Raw genomic sequence first — 18251 nt, forward strand, 5'->3', positions numbered from 1 at the left:
GTTATTTGAGAAGATAAACAAAATTGATAAACCATTAACCAGACTCATCAAGAAAAATGGGAGACGACTCAAATCAACAGAAGTAGAAATGAAAAAGAGGAGTAACAACTGACACTGCAGATATGCAAAGGATCTTAAGAGATTACTACAAGCAACTATATGCCAATACAATGGCCAACCTGGAAGAAATGGACAAATTCTTAGAAAAGCACAACCTTCTGAGACTGGATCAGGAAGAAATAGAAAATATAAACAGACAAATCACAAGCAGTGAAATTGAAACTGTGATTAAATATCTTCCAACGAACAAAAGCCCAGGACTAGACGGCTTCACAGGCAAGTTCTAGCAAACATTTAGAGAAGAACTAACAGCTATCCTTCTCAAACTCTTCCAAAATATAGCAGAGGGAGGAACACTCCCAAACTCATTCTATGAGGCCACCATCACCCGGATACCAAAATCATAAAAAGATGTCACAAAAAAAGAAAAGTACAGGCCACTATCACTGATGAACATAGATGCAAAAACCCTCAACTAAACACTAGCAAACAGAATCCAACAGCACATTAAAAGGATCATACACCATGATCAAGTGGGGTTTATCCCAAGAATGCAAGTGTTCCTCAATATATGCGAATCAATCAATGTGATACACCATATTAACAAATTTAAGAATAAGAATCATATGATCATCGCAATAGATGCAGTGAAAGCTTTTGACAAAATTCAACACCTATTTATGATAAAAACCCTCCAGAAAGTAGGCAGAGAGGGAACTTACCTCAACATAATAAAGGCCATATACAACAAACCCACAGCCAACATCATTCTCAATGGTGAAAAACTGAAACCATTTCCTCTAAGATCAGGAATAAGACAAGGTTGTCCACTCTATTATTCAACATAGTTCTGGAAGTTTTAGCCACAGCAATCAGAGAAGAAAAAGAAATAAAAGGAATCCAAATTGGAAAAGAAGAAGTAAGGCTGTCACTGTTTGCAGATGACATGACACTATACATAGAGAATCCTAAAGATGATACCAAAAAACGACTAGAGCTAATCAATGAATTTGGTAAAGTAACAGGGTACAAAATTAATGCACAGAAATCACTTCTGAAAGAGAAATTAAGGAAACCCTCCCATTTACCATTGCAACAAAAAGAATAAAATACCTAGGAATAAACCTACCTAAGGAGACAAAAGACCTGTATGCAGAAAACTATAAGACACTCATGAAAGAAATTAAAGTGGATACAAACAGATGGAGAGATATACCATGTTCTTGGATTGGAAGAATCAACATTGTGAAAATGACTATACTACCCAACACAATCTACAGATTCAATGCAATCCCTATTAAACTACCAATGGCATTTTTTACAGAACTAGAACGAAAAATTTCAAAATTTGTATGGAAACACAAAAGATGCCGAATAGCCAAAGCAATCTTGTGAAAGAAAAATGGAACTGGAGTAATCAGGCTCCATGACTTCAGACTATACTACAAAGCTACAGTAATCAAGAAAGTATGGTACTGGTACAAAAACAGAAATATAGATTAATGGAACAGGATAGAAAGGCCAGAGATAAACCCATGTGTATATGGTCACCTTATCTTTCATAAAGGCAGCAAGAATATACAATGGATGAAAGATAGCCTGTTCAATAAGTGGTGCTGGGAAAACTGAACAGCTAAATGTAAAAGAATGAAATTACAACACTTCTTAACACTATACACAAAAATAAAATCAAAATAGATTAAAGACCTAAATGGAAGGCCAGACACTATAAAACTCTTAGAGAAAAACATAGGCAGAACACTCTATGACATAAACCACAGAAAGATCCTTTTTGACCCACCTCATAGAGAAATGGAGATGAAAACAAAAATAAACAAATGTGACCTAATGAAACTTAAAAGCTTTTGCACAGCAAAGGAAACCATAAACAAGATGAAAAGACAGCCCTCAGAATGGGAGAAAATATTTGCAAATGAAGCACCTGACAAAGGATTAATCTCCAAAATATACAAGCAGCTCATGCAGCTCAATATCAAAAAAACAAACAACCCAATCCCAAAATGGGCAGAAGATCTAAACAGACATTTCTCCAAAGAAGATATACAGATTGCCATCAAACACATGAATGGAGGCTCAACATCACTAATCATTAGAGAAATGCAAATGAAACCTACAATGAGGTATCACCTCATACCTGTCAGAATGGCCATCATCAAAAAACCTACAAACAGGAAATGCTGGAGAGGATTTGGAGAAAAGGGAACCCTCTTGGGCTGTTGGTGGGAATGTAAATTGCTACAGCCACTGTTGAGAACAGTATGGAGCTTCCTGAAAAAACTAAAAATGGAACTACCATATGACCCAGCAATCCCACTATCTCGCATATACCCTGAGAAAACTATAATTCAAAAAGTGTCATGTACCAAAATGTTCACTGCAGCACTATTTACAATAGCCAGGACATGGAAGCAACCTACATGTCCATCGACAGATGAATGGATAAAGATGTGGCACATATATATAATGGAATATTAGCCATAAAAAGAAACGAAATTGAGTTATTTGTAGTGAGGTGGATGGACCTAGAGTCTGTTATAGAGAGTGAAGTAAGTCAGAAAGAGAAAAACAAATACCATATGCTAACACATATATATGGAATCTAAAAAAAAAAAAAAAAAAAAAAAAATTGGTTCTGAAGAACCTAGGGGCAGGACAGGAATAAAGATGGAGATGTAGAGAATGGACTTGAGGACACGGGGAGGGGGAAGGGTAAGCTGGGACGAAGTGAGCATTGACGTATATACACTACCAAATGTAAAATAGATAGCTAGTGGGAAGCAGCCACATAACACAGGGAGATCTGCTCGGTGCTTTGCGACCACCTAGAGGGGTGGGATATGGAGAGTGGGAGGGAGATGCAAGAGGGAGGGGATATGGGGATATATGTATACATATATCTGATTCACTTTGTTATAAAGCAAAAACTAACACAACAATGTAAAGCAATTATGCTCCAATAAAGATGTGAAATAAGAAAAAAATAATTAAAAGTTAAAGGTGGCAAAACAACAACAACAACAACAAAAAACAGCTATACAACCCAAGGCAATCTACAGATTCAATGTAATCCCTATCAAAATACCTATGACATTTTTCACAGAACTAGAACAAAGACTCCTAAAATATATATGAAAACACAAAAGACTGCAAATAGCCAAAACAATCTTGAGAAAGAAAAAGAATGCTGAAGGCATTATGCTCACTGACTTCAAACTATACTACAAAGCTACAGACATCAAAACAGTATGAAACTGGCACAAAAACAGACACATAGGTCAATAGTTCAGAATAGACAGCCCAGAAGTGAATTCACCCTTATATGGTCAATTAATCTAAGACAAAGGGGCAAGAATATACAATAGGGAAATACAGCATTTTCAGCAACTGGTTTTGGGAAAACTGGACAGCTTTATGCAAAACAATCAGGCTGGACTATTTTCTTATATCGTATACAAAAATAAACTCAAAATATATTAAAGACTTGAATGTAAGATATGAAACCCTAACACTTCTAGAAGAAAACATAGGCAGTATTCTCTTTGATGTCATCTTAGCAATGTGTTTTTGGATACGTCTTCACAGGCAAGGGAAACAAAAGCATAATAAACAAATGGGACTACATCAAAATAGAAAGCTTTTGCACAATGAAGGAAACTACTAACAAAACAAAAAAGCCCACCTATTGAATAGAAGATAGTTGCAAATGATATATGTGATAAGGGGTTAATTTAAAAAAAATAGACAAAGAACTCATAAAACTCAACATCAAAAAAAAAAAAGGATTAAAAAATGGGCAGAAGATTTGGATAGACATTTTTCCAAAGAAGACATACAGATTGCACTAGGCATGTGAAAACTTTCTCAACATCACTAATCATCAGGGAAATGTAAATCAAACTACAAGGAGATATCACAACATACCATTCAGAATGGTTTATTATCAAAATGTCAAGAAATAACAAATTTTGGCCAGGATATGGAGAAAAGGGAACCCTGGTACACTGTTGCTGAGAATGTAAATTGGTACAGCCACTATGGAAGACAGTATAAAGTTTCCTCAAAAAATTAAAAATGGGACTCCCATACAATCCAATAATTCCACTTCTGGGTATTTATATGAAAGAAACAAAAACACTAATCTGAAAAGATATATGCACCCTTATGTTCATTCCAGCATTATTTACACACACACACACACACACACACACACACACACACTTTTATACATATACAATAGGATAATATTCAGCCACAAAAATTAACAAAATCTTGCCATTTGCAGCAACATGGATGTACCTATAGGGTATTATGCTAAAAGAAATAAGTCATACAGAGAAAGACAAATACCATATGATTCCTCTTACATGTGGAATCTGAAAAACAAAACAAATGAACAAACAAAACATGAACAGACTCATAGATGTGGACAAAAAGCTGCTGACTGCCAGAAGAGAGTGGGGTGTGGGGATAAGCAAAATAGGTAAAGAATATTAAGAGATACAAGTTACAAAATAAATAAGACACAGGGATGTACAGTACGGATTAGGGAATATAATCAATAATATTGCAATAGCTTTATATGGTGACAGATTGTTGTTAGACTTATCATGGTAAGCAATTCATAATGTACATAAATATTGAATCACTATGTTGTACACCTGCAACTATTGGGTGGGTGAAAAAGTGCCTTCGGTTTTTTAAGTAAAAATAAAAGACACATTTTTTATTTTCATCAAGAACTTTATTGAACAACATATTCACCCTTTTGTTCCACTACCTTCTGCCATTTATCAGGCAACTTCACAATTGCATTCTCCCAAAACTTTTTATCTTTTTCAGCAAAGAACTGTTCAAGGTACCTTTTACAGTCTTCCAGGGTATTGAAATTTTTTCCATTAAGAGAATTTTGTAAAGACTGAAATCAATGGAAATCCCAAGGTGCAATGTCTGGTGAATACAGCAGATGAATCAGAACTTCCCAGCCAAGCTGTAACAGTTTTTGCCTCGTCATCAAAGAAACATGCGGTCTTGCATTATCCTGATGGAAGATTACGTGTTTTCTGTTGACTAATTCTGGACACTTTTCCAGAATTAGTGCCACTTTCGGTTGGTCTAATTGGGAGCAGTACTTGTTGGAATTAATCATTTGGTTTTCTGGAAGGAGCTCATAATAGAGGACTCCCTTCCAATCCCACCACATATACAACATCACCTTCTTTGGATGAAGGCCAGCCTTTGGTGTGGTTGGTGGTGGTTCATTTCGCTTGTCCCACGATCTCTTCTGTCACACTGTTGTACAGTGTCCACTTTTTATCACCTGTCACAATTTGTTTTAAAAATGGAACGTTTTCATTATGTTTCAGTAGAGAATCACATGCAGAAATATGGTCAAGAAGGTTTTTTTTCGCTTAACTTTTGTGGAACCCAAACATCAAAGCAATTCACATAACCAAGCTGGTGCAAATGATTTTCAATGCTTGATTTGGATATTTTGAGTATGTCGGCTATCCCCCGTGTGGTATAACGTTGATTGTTCTCAATTATTGCTTTGATTTGATTGTTATCAACTTCAACTGATCTACCCGACTGTGGAGCATCGTCCAGCAAGAAATTCCCAGCACCAAATTTTGCAAACCACTTTTGACATGTTCGATCAGTCACAGCACCTTCTCCGTATACTGCACAAAGTTTTTGTGCGTTTCAGTTGTATTTTTACCTTTCTTAAAATAATAAAGCATAATATGCAGAAAATGTTGTTTTCTTCCATCTTCAATATTAAAATGGCTACACAAAACTTCACCAGTTTTGATGTCTTCTTTTAAATGCACGCCGATATAACAGCTGTCACATACAATCTAACAAAATTGTTTCGAATGAAGTTAAAGACAACTAAATGCTACTGGAGCCATCTTACGGAAAAAAAACGAACAAACCTTTTGGCCCACCCAATAATATAATATTGTACAGGAAAAATACTTTAAAAATAAAAATAAAACAAGAAGTTTAATGTATGAAAGAAAATTTATCTCAGTTTAGCTTTTCAACAAGAAAATTTCTTAGAATAAAACTCAAGTTTAAATACATACTAAAGAGGAGTTGTTTGGACTATTTACCAAGCTAATCTATTGAAGAATATAACAATAGAACAATTGTATTAAAATGTCATTAATAGTTCAGTGTATTTGAAATCTTGGAAGTATTACTTTGGCCTTGATTTCAAGCTAATACTACTGGAAACATACTCATTGGGATAAGAGCAAGTCACATATTCTCATTACTCAGCTCCATGCTGGATTTTTTTTCATCTTGTTAAAAAGTGTGGCATATGGTGGAAATTCACAGCTAATGTATTCTTCCTGAGGTCTTTACTCACCCAGATAAAAACAATCAAAATAAAAAACGGTGCTTTACTGAACACTGATGTGAACTTCTTGTGCCCTCTGATAATATTGGGGAAAGTTAACAAGTGTGTTAAAAGCACAGAGAGTTTCTATGGACATACTTTCACTTTATGGTAAACAAGGTTAATGCAAGGTCATTTGAGACATTCCAGATAACTTGGATTTTTTAACAAGTAGACAGATAAAGCCCCAGTGTGCATAATGCAATAAAAAATCAGCCAAATGACAAGAGAGCACAAGAAAAGCATGTTTAAAAACCCCAGACTTTCCATCCAAAACGCTAATTTATGAAATACATGAATATGTATTTCATGTATTAACACTGTAACAAGCACAAGATTAATTATTAGTTGATTGATATCTATAATGCCTTCTCAAAAAGTCAAACTAATGGGAAAATTAATAATCAAGCATTTCAGAATATCTAAAATTATTAAGCTGTGAGGGATATTAGACTTTCTCTAGAAAGTTCTTCCAACTTCCTCTTTTTGTTATTAAGGCAAGTGAGGCCCAGAGAATGGAAGTGGCTTGTGTAAGGGCACAAATTACTTCTAGATCTGAGACTATGACTAGTCTCTCACCAGAATATAGGGAGTGACTCTTGCCACGTTCTTAAGAGGGGGCGCTGAGTCAGAGCTCCCTGGAGAGTGGGGCGGTTGGTGAGGGATCGACAAGGCACGTTTCTCTTCCAGCAGCAAGACTACCAATAAGTGCTCTGAATCCGCTCCTGGAACCAAAGAGCTACTATTGCCTCTTTAGTAAATGGCTGCTGAGTGATCACTAATGAGTTTACAAGGAAATTATGTCTTTAATTTATACCAATGGATATACTACATCATTATGATAAAATCTGCCCCCTGGTGTTTAGTATAATAATCACTTTCCAGGAGAGGTCATGCATGATGGAAAGAAGCATGGATGAGACAGTGGTTTAAGTGTATTTCCTCATGGTGTTAGTCTGGGCAATTCCTTAAATTCTCTGAGCCTCATTTTCCCCCACCAGTAAAGTCAAGGTACAATAATCAGTATGGGATAATAAAACTAACTTTTATATATGCCTACCATGAGGCATAAATTCAAATGCCTCCTTTTATTAAATCACAGATAACTATACCACAGGTGTGATTATCATCTCTATTTTGCAGATAAGAAAACTGTGGTTAGCAATCTTAGCGAAGTGTAATAAAGTGGTAATAAGCATAGGACCTGGATGCAGAATAAGTCTGAATTTGGCTTTAATACTTCCTAGCTGTTGGGTATTGAGGAAGTGACTTAACCTCTCTAGGCTACAGTTCTCTCATCTAAAAGTGGGAATAATAATAATATAAAATTCATATGTTGTTGCAACAATTAAATGGAATAATTGTGCATCTCTCAAAACAACACCTAAAACACAGTAATTCTCAATAAATTGACTAATTTTCATTATTATTATTATGTATTGCCAAGGATCAGAGGGCCACTAAATGGCAGAGATCAAATCAGCAGGTCTGATCTGCTGGATCCCTGACTCTTACCCATGAAGTTTTGCTCCTGAAACACCTCCACTGTTTCTGTATCCAAGATTTTATGATGCTGATCAGTAGGCCATTTTCGAGGGGCACTGACTCTTTCAGCTTTTTACATGATACACTAGACATTTAAAACTATACCAATTCACTAATTGATATCCTATGCTGAAGAGTAGGGATTTTTTTAACTTTGAATTTTTTCATTTAGATGTATGAAATTGGGAGGAATTCCCATACACCGTTCACCCCAAATCCCTAAACAAGATAAACTGACAACATGTGCATTCTGATAGGGTGCGCTGAGAAGGACACAGCATTGCTTCTGTGGGATGCCTGCCAAAAATCGCATAACCTAAATGCAATCCTGAGGAAACATCAGACCAACCCGATCTGAGGGATACAGCACAAAACAACGGGCGGTACTGTTTAAAAGTGCCAAACAATAAAAAAACAAAGAAATACAGAGGAACTGTGCTGGATTAAAAGAGACTAATGAGACATGACAAGTAAATGCAAAGTGTGTTCCTGAATTGGATTATGATCCAGAAAAAGGACAATAATGAGATGATCTCCTCTACTCTGAACAGATTGTCTCATGTCCTCTTTCTAGTCCAGAACCTGACCCAGGAATATGTGCATTGTATCAATGTTACTGTCCTAATTTGATATTTGGAAATTTATTATGTGTAGGAGGTTAAATATAGATTTTTAGGTAGATAACATTAAAACATAAAGGAGAGTCATGGGTTACAGTGTAGACAGAGGACCTGGGCTTCGGAAGCATGCAGTTGCCTGTGGTCCCTAGTTAGTAACTGGCTGCTCTGGGATTCTGTCTCCAATCTCTCAGAACAGGCTCTTTCTGCTACACCGAGTTGCAGAAAACGTTCAGAGCCTATAAACACTGTATTGGTTTCCTGTGGCTGCTTTAATAAATTAACAAAAATTTGGTGGCTTAAAACACCAGACATGTATTTGCTTCCAGTTCTGGATGTCAGGAGACCAAAATCGGTTTCAGTGGGATAAAGGAAAGGTGTGCGCAGGGCTCTACGCCCTCCACAGGCTCCAGGAAAGAACCCCTTTCCTGGCCTTGTCTGGCTTCTAGAGCTGTCTTCCTCGCACTCCTTGGCTTATGAACCCCTCTCCTCCATTTTCAGAGGCAGCAGCTCAGTATCACAAATCTTTCTCTTTCTCCACCATCCCTTTGCCTTCTCATCTGTTTTCACAACTCCCTCTGCCTCCCTCTTATAAGGACAGCTACATTACATATAGGGCCCACTCAGATAATCCAGGATAATCTTCCCATTTCAAAATCCTTTGTTGAATTACAGCTGCAAAGACCCCATTACCATATAAAGTATCAAACATGGGCTGCATGAACTGGGACCTGGATATCTTCGGGGTTCATTATTCAGCCCACCACAGACATGAAAGGACATCTCCGTCTGCACTGAGTTTTAATTTTTGATTCATATACTCAAGTTGGCATTGATCCCTATTCAGACTGAAACTGAATTTAATAATTGGGAAGCCATTAATTCCTAATCATTTCCTAGCAGGAAAATATTATGCTCTGAGAGTCTGTGTCTAACATGAAACTTTCTAAGATTTAGGTAATCTGTTTACATGGTTTTCATGTGGGCTTTTTTGAGGGCAGGTACATGGTTTGTATTTCATGTGTCTCCAGTATGGTAGGTCGAATATTGGTCCTCAAACATAATCAGGTCCTAATTCCTAAAATCTCCAAAAATTACCTTCTATGACAAAAGGGACTTTGTGGATGAAATTAAATTAAGGATCTTGAGATTAGAATATTATTCTGAATTATTAGGATGGGCCCTAAATGCAATCTCAGATGTCCTTATAAGAGAGAGGCAGAGGGAAAATTGACACAGAAGAGCAAAAAGCAATGTGACAAGAGGAGCAGAGATTGGAGTGACATGGCCACCAGCCCAGGAATGTCAGCAGTCTATCAGACGTTGGAAGGAGCAACCGGAAACAGATTCTCCCCTGGAGCCACCCAAGGGAGCACAGCCCTACTGACACCTTGACGTAGCTGTTTATGACTCAGTCTGGATTCCTGAATTCTATAACTTTAAAAGAAAAAAAAAATTGCTGTTTTAAGCCACTAAGTTTGCAGCAATTTGTTACAGCAGAAATAGAAAACTAGTATATTCAGTAACCAGCTTAGTACCTGGCACGTATGCTTGTTGAATGTCAGAAGGGAAGAAAGGAAGGGAGGGAGGGAATGAGGGAGGAAGGAAGGAAAGAAGGAAGGAAGGATGCATTAAAGTTACAAGGAAAAACAATATTTGGGGTTTTAATCAATATTTGACCTATTTTCCTCAACCTGGGACACATTACTAGCCTCCTACTGAAAAGACTTAAGTTTTTTTTTCCTCTAGTTAAATGTTCTCTATCTAAATCTGAGGAATTGTGTTGTTGAAATCTACATCTGGCACTGGAAGACTCCATGACATGTTTCACATTGAGAGGATTTCTACAGCTGAGTTAAAACTTCTGCAGGAAGGGGTTAGGGTGAAAGCCAGTCAGGTCCTTTTCTGACGGAGAGCTTGCAGGCCTGGTGCAATAATTGGAAAGCGGGTGGAATTGACAGGTGAAGGTACACACTCTCACTGCCATAGGAGATCATTCATTTCTGTCAGAAGTTTTTAGGCTAAAAGACCTATCAGTATAGGTAGAGCCGCTTAAAAACTGTCCTTGTGTTTAACAGCTCTGGGGAAACAATTATTACTTGATCAATTTAGCGATAAGTGAAGTATCAGATCCATATCCATGGTTTCAGAAATAATATATCCTGACCCACATTGAACTCCTTCATTTGTGGTATTTAGTGAAAACTGTAAATGACCTAAAAGGAGTTAGAAATGTCTAAGGCAGTATGTTACTATTGGGAAGTTCACTGAAGTGTTAAATTAACAAAACAAGATGGAAAGGTTGACGCAATTAAGCTCTTATCCTGGAGATCTTTTTCTGTTAAGTCCTATGCTAGGGTTCAATTAAAATAAATAATTTTTCCCCCGGGATTACCATTGATTTATTGAGTTTGACAATACCCAACAATGCCTTAATGTTTGTCCAAGTGAAAAAAATCTCTTTACTCTGTCATAGAGATAAATGAGGTCAATTCATCAAGAGACCCAACTCAATAAAATACTGATGATGTTCTGCTGGGACGCATAAACCCTTCAGTCACGAGTGCCTTGTCAGACACCCAAAGTGAGGTTTTTGTTATTGCTTATAAAAAATAATTGTAAAAAATGCATTTAAATTCCCCATCCTGTAATTTCCTCAATTATTTTTCAGATTATGCTATACTTTTCATTGCAAATTGCATTAAATCAGAGCTGGAATGAGAAAGAGTGTAGAAAAATAAACAAGCAAATATACCATTGAGCTGAATCTGGCTCTGTTATTTGCTGACTTTTTCCTCAAAATGTTATTCATCATTTAGATTTTAAAACATGGCTAATAAAATATGCATATAGTATTTCCCCCATCTCTCAGAAAAAGATGCTGTACATTTTTTACACATGTATATTTTACGTACTATACAAATGTGGAACCATATCGTATATACTATTTACTTAATGCAGTCTTGCATTTTTTCACTTTCATTTTTTTGCCTTCCTTCCTTCCTCTTTCCTCTCCCTCTCCATCCACACCAGTGCCCTTTTAGGTAAAACATGTTAATATCTATATCTTCCATTCTTGTCTCCACACCTAGATATACCAAGGCACACAATATACACACACATTATATATATATAATATATATATTACACTATATACTTATATGTATATACACACAAATATATAAACCTAAATTTATGTTATACACATTTTTCTTCATCTTGCTTTTCTCAATATCTGGTAAACATTCCTTCAAGTAAACAGACATAATTCTTTTTTTTTTTTAATTAATGCTCCCTTTCTTTTTTTAAAAAAAATTATTTATTTTTTGGCTGTGTTGGGTCTTCGTTGTTGCATGCGGGCTTTCTCTAGTTGCGGCGAGAGGGGGCTACTCTTCATTGCTGTATGCAGGCTTCTCATTGCAGTGGCTTCTCTTGTTGCAGAGCATGGGCTCTTCAGTAGTTGTGGTGCACGGGCTCAGTAGTTGTGGCTCACCGGCTCTAGAGCGCAGTCTCAGTAGTTGTGGAGCACGGGCTTAGTTGCTCCGCAACATGTGGGATCTTCCCAGGCCAGGGATCGAACCCATGTCCCCTGCATTGGCAGGTGGATTCTTAACCACTGCACCACCAGGCAAGTCCCAACAGAAATAATTCTAACCCATTCTTTCTAATGTCTTTATTTCCTGGTGTTAACACACCACAATTTGTATAACCAATTCTTCATTGATGGGCATTTTTCCTTATACATTTCTACATGCATAAAAAGGCAAGAAAGTCCTTGGTACATAGATCTTTGCTTACTGGTCTTTTGGTTTCTATAAGATACCTTTCAAGGAATACAGTATTGCTGGATCAAAGAGTATATGCATTTTAGGTTTCAATAGCATCTTTAAGATAGCCAGGTGTTAGAGTACTATTTTCACTATACTCACAACAAAAATAAATATTGTAGTTGCTGTAAATGTTTCCATTTTGATGGGTGTAAGTGGCAGTACTTCATTATTAGTTAATTTTTATTGCACCACCATATAACTACTTTTTACATCTGACCTTGTTGCATTTCTGGAAATTATGATCCCTCAATAAATTTAGCAAAAGATGCAATTATAGAGAGAAAAAGAGAAGAAATTCTATGCAGTAGGTATATGTGTGGATGTGAATGGGCACTATTCTTCTGTTGGGGAAATGTCCACTGTCTTGCTGTCTGGAAGGACACATGGGCAGTGAGGGAACACGAATTACCAGTGGGCCTTGTACCATTTCATCTAGCCAGTTGGTTGGTTATTCAATGTTTGCAAATCTCCCAGGAATCTGGAACTCACTTAATTTGAGGCAATTCAGCTGAGACAACTCTATTAGAAATCCATGTCTCTGAAGAGTCATTACTTCTACTCATTGATCTTCAATTTTTTTCTTGAAGCTACACAGAAGAAAAAAGAAAACTGAATAGGAGTTCATTTAAATATCATATTTGATGGCAGTTAGCATTTGTTCAGAATTATTTTCTTCTCTATGTATCTTCATTTATTTCAACTGCTTCTCAGAAAACAGTAAAGTCCTCTCGCCACAGGCACTTTAGTTTCCTGTCACATCTGTTTTCCTTGGCAAACATATAAGTTATTACAAGATATTAAGAGGGAAAAATAACAGTACAAACATCATATTGTTATTGAATTGGTCAACAGGACCCGTGGCAATGTCCTAGCCAGGCGAGACCCCCTATCTCAGCCAGGGAGGTTCTTTTTTTTTTTTATTATTGATATATAGTTGATTTACAACGTGGTGTTAATTTCTGCTGTACAGTAAAGTGATTCAGTTATACATTCGTGCAGCCAATAACAAAACCGATACTGAAACTGGAACTGCACAAGTTTTATTCAATGGCCAAAGGAGAAGCAGGAACCTAATTCGCAAATCGACTTCTCAACCCATTTCTAGCAAAGCCACCAAATCTATAAGAGGGAGGGTCGAGGTAAAAGGGAGGGAGTTGGAAAGAGTAGGAGGAATATTCATGAGGTATCTGAGAACAGGGGTGTGGTTTGGACCCGGAAATGTTGCATCTCTCCTTTTCAGTCCTTGTATGGGCTTTTCTGGTTGTTGTCATAGCAACTGTCAACTGTCAAGGGGCTGGTGGGTGTGTCATTTAGCTAATGTATTACAATGAGTGTATAATGAGGCTCAAGGTCCTCTGGAAGTCAAATCTTCTGCCATCTTGGGCCTAGTTGGTTCTCATTCATTTTTTCTCTTTGCAGCTCCTTCCTGAAACTTAGGTAAGAGTAATTATTTTCTATTCCAGGGAGGGGCAGGGGTACGATTCTGGGGCAACAGCATTGGTAACAATAGGATTCTGCTGTAAAGAGTCCTTACTGGAATACTGGCCTATATTAAAATAATATGTCATCTGCTCTGTTTCTAGATGTGAGGAACATGGAAACAGTCTCCCTGCATGTTACACATGGAGATTCCTGAGCTCTAGGCCCAACAAGAGAAAACAGAACTTACAGACACTGGGCTCAAAATCTGCCTTAGAAACCAGCTTCCCAGGTAATCTTCACACTCTAAGAGTCGAGCCAGTGCTTTAAAACCTTTATCTTTTTCCTAACATCTGGGCTGATTAGGAAGTCACTTAGTTGTCAGTTATAAAGAAGAAAGGTGCTAATTACCTATTTGAAACCTCTGAGTGACTCTAAGTTTGACTTTTCTTCTTTTCAGTCTGAGAAGACTGCATGTTTCCTTCCTGGAACCTAAACCCCTTGAGTGCTTTACTCCTGCTGTGAGAGTTAAAATAAAGGTTTCTTTGAACCTTAACTGACTCTCTCCCACTCTTCTCATATGAAAATTTCTTTACTTTGTAAACTGGCTTCTTCAGAGTGTCAGTTTTTCCTCAGAAAATTTGATGTTCAGTAACCAAATTATAAGGAGAACAAACAAAATCATAACAGTTTTTTTGTAAAAGAAAATGCCAAATGGTTTCCTTCTAAAGATGAATGAATCTCAATTCTAACATGAAGATAGGCAAAAATATGGTTCCCATGTTCTTTCCATTACATATACGGTATGATTTTAGAACTTGAGAAACAATCTTGTCCAGTATCATTCCAGTTTTGATTCCTTTGAATATTAAATCTTTAGATATTTAAAGCACCCTTTTAAATTATCGATGCTCCCTGAGTCCCTAACAGCTAATATCTTAGTCATCATTTGAAAAGTTTCTCAAAATTAAACATGAAATTGAGGTTTTAGTGGAAACAATGCCAAGCAGATTGGGGGGGGGGGTGGACCAGGAAATCAAGAGGTTTCAAGGACAACATTTACCTACAGACTAGTTTGCAGTGGAGAGGACTGAGTTCAGAGCTGGGACACGTGAGCTCCAATGGTGCAACCAAGTTCTGTAGACATATAGACAAGTGATATGTCCCTTGTTTTCTTTTTTTAAAACTGTGGTAACAAGAGATAATATGATACCTACTCTCTTAACATTTTTTAAAGTGTACAGCACAGTATTGTTAGCTGAAAACACAACGTTGTACAGTAGATCTATAGAATTTATTCTTCTTGCATAGCTGAAACTTTATACCCATCAAATGATGGCAATTTCCCATTTCTCTCTCTGCCCTGACCGTGGCTACCACCCTTCTATTTTCTGCTTCTGTAATTCTGACTATTTTAGATACCTCAAGAAAATGTGGTATATCTATATCTATAGATAGATAAAGATAGATAGATATAATGGAATATTACTCAGCCATAAATAAGAAGGAAATCCTGCCATATGCAGCAACATAGGTGAACCTTGGGAACCTTATGCTAAGTGAAATAAGCCAATCACAGAAGGACAACTACTGCATGATTTCACTTACACAATGTGTCCTTTCTGAGTTTCAACTTTCCCTTCTATAAAACACAATAGTAATTCCTTTTCACTACAAGCTATTGCTATGATGAAACAAGTAAATGTTAAGAAGTGAAAGAGTAACATTTTTTCACTTGAATCTGTACCTCAAGGGGCCAATTATACCCACCCCCCCCTAACACAGGTATGTAGACTGAAGAACTCCATAATCTCATTATAAGAACTTAGGCAACTGTTAAAGCACTATCAAAATATTAAAAGAACAAGAAGATTGTGCTAATTAAATATTTATTTAACTTTGAACGGCTGGTTCAATGAGGTTGGCAGGGTTCTGAAGAAGCAGATCCTGAGATGAGGGTTTAGGTGCAAGTGGTTTTTAAGAAACTATTCCCTGGGGAAACAAGTAAGGAGGTGAGAGAAGAGCGGGGAGGGGAGACATCAAGCAAGGTTGAGATTTCAGGTATAGTCCCAGCAATAGCATAGGAAGCCCTGGAAGATATTACACCTTCAGAATGTATTCACCCTGAAGGCAAGGCAGCTGGGCTTTCATACTACTACATCAGCCTGTCACTGGATAGGTTAGAGGAGGCCTAGCGGGGAACATATAAACTCCTGGCACTTTTGTAAGGATGAAGCAAGAGGCACCATGAGCCAAAGGTGGTCCTCTATAGAAAATTGCAGGCCCCTGCCAGTAGAAGCAAAGCATGCAAGAGGTAAGGGAATTGGTACCCAGACGGGTAAAATGCATATGAGGGGATTTGAGCAGGGCACCAACAGTATCTCCTTAGTTTACAAATGCCAAGACTGAGGCTAAGAGATATCAAGCAGCTTGTCCAAGCTCACACCACATATTAAGGGCAGACTTGATTGTCCAACTCAAGACTCCCATCTCAGTGTTCCTTCCACATCACCAGGATGCTGGTGAGTCTGTTATACTAAGTCCTGATATCATTATACACATCCTGCATCCTGAACTGGTTTTTTATTCATGCCTGAGAAAACGTCCTACCGTGGTACAAATTGATATGTACCCACCACAGCAACAGCACATTTGTTGTGAGGCTATTAATAATTTAAGAAGCAGTTGCTGCTAGAAGATCTCCTGCTAACACTGCAGTGAGTAGAAATGCTGTCCTTATTCTTAAACAATAAAAGGAAGGGAGAATGAGACACGCTTCCTTGAATGTAAGAATTTTAGAGAAATCGGCATTTTTAAAATGCTTGCAAGAGTCCATATCTATTGTGCATTTCCTCAGCATCCATAAATACAGACCAAAATAATTACACTGAAAGCAAGAAAGGAAATCCCAACATGATGAATATGAACAAATAGCATAATAATCTTGCTGCTTGGAGAATAATTTTGCTGCCTCATATTGAAAAAAAAAAATTCAATGTACCCATCTGGCTCAGAAATAAAAAGTATGGAGTTTGTCCTTTATGATACCACCAAAAAATAAGTAACTTACACTGGTCTAAAATGGGGGAAAGCACATTTTCAAAGGCTTTGGAGATTTTTTAAAGTGTCCATGAGAACCCACACAGGAGCTACTGTTATAACATGGCCGTGGAGAAGCTGCCTTTAGAAGGATGGCTGCCCCACTCACTGCCTTCTCCTGATGTGCCCAGCAAATGTTTGGGTTCTTCTCCATTCAGGCAAAATGATAATTACTTAATTATCAGTGACAAATAATCATCACTCTGTATCCTGGAGTCCATCCCCAAATATAATTATAAGACTCTCAATCAAAAGAAAGTCAGTTGAGAAACATGGGCCAATTTCCAAGAGAGGGTGACATGATCACTCTGCCCTTCCTTTACCTCCTTTTCCTTTGTCCTTGGCTAATCAGAAACAGAGGAAACTGACAAATGGCTCTCCACAAAGCTTCAAAAGATTCATAAAACAAAGAGGAGTTAGATATACCTTCTTTCACCCCAGAAAACACCAGAATCAATAGATGGAGATAAAAAAGAAAAGAGAGAGGCTGTTTTAAGCTCGGTACTACTACACTCAACAATTAAGAACCGTTCAGTTACAAAATGGAAGTCCTATTCCCAAGACAGCTCCGTGTATTCTGCACGACGTGCCTTATATTGCCTTATATAACATTGCTCAACAATTCTGTAAGTTTTATATTATGTCCTCTTTACATAACAGTAAAAAATAAATAGCTTGTAAAAATTACAACCAAGATTCCTGGGCATTAAACTTCTAAATCCTGTCCTGAAGCCCCATCTCCCCACCCCCAAAACATACACACACCCAGGTCTTGAGACTGTGCCCCCTGCTGTGGGATCACCGTCCTAATGAGAAGACTGCTAGAAAGAAGTAATAAGGAAAGTGGGATCATGCAAGGCGAACTAAGTGTCTCCAAGGCAAGTTTCAGGTGAAAAGTAAGGGGATTTTTGTCCATACCTGAGCAGGGACTTACTCTCGGGAGGAAACAACGGGTTAGGAGGATGTGGGCATGAAGCAGGAGGTGACTAGGCAACCATCCTAATAGACCGTCCCCGCAGAGGTTCTTTTTTTTTTTTTTATGAACAATTAACATTGAGTTCTCTGCTTGCTCTGCAGAGGAGCTGTCTGCACCTTTCATATTTAGACGGACAGGTTCCTTTATCTGACACCAGGTCCCCAGCCACATCCAAGCCAACAAGGCATTCTTCTACAGAGCTGAATCAGAGCTTCTCATCTTTAGTCCACCTTACGTCCTCCTCCTCACAACCACCCCACGCCAGCCACGTGGTTAAGAAG

Source organism: Balaenoptera borealis, assembly GCF_965194805.1.
Source record: "Balaenoptera borealis genome assembly, chromosome: 15".
In the NCBI taxonomy this organism is placed as follows: Eukaryota; Metazoa; Chordata; class Mammalia; order Artiodactyla; family Balaenopteridae; genus Balaenoptera; species Balaenoptera borealis.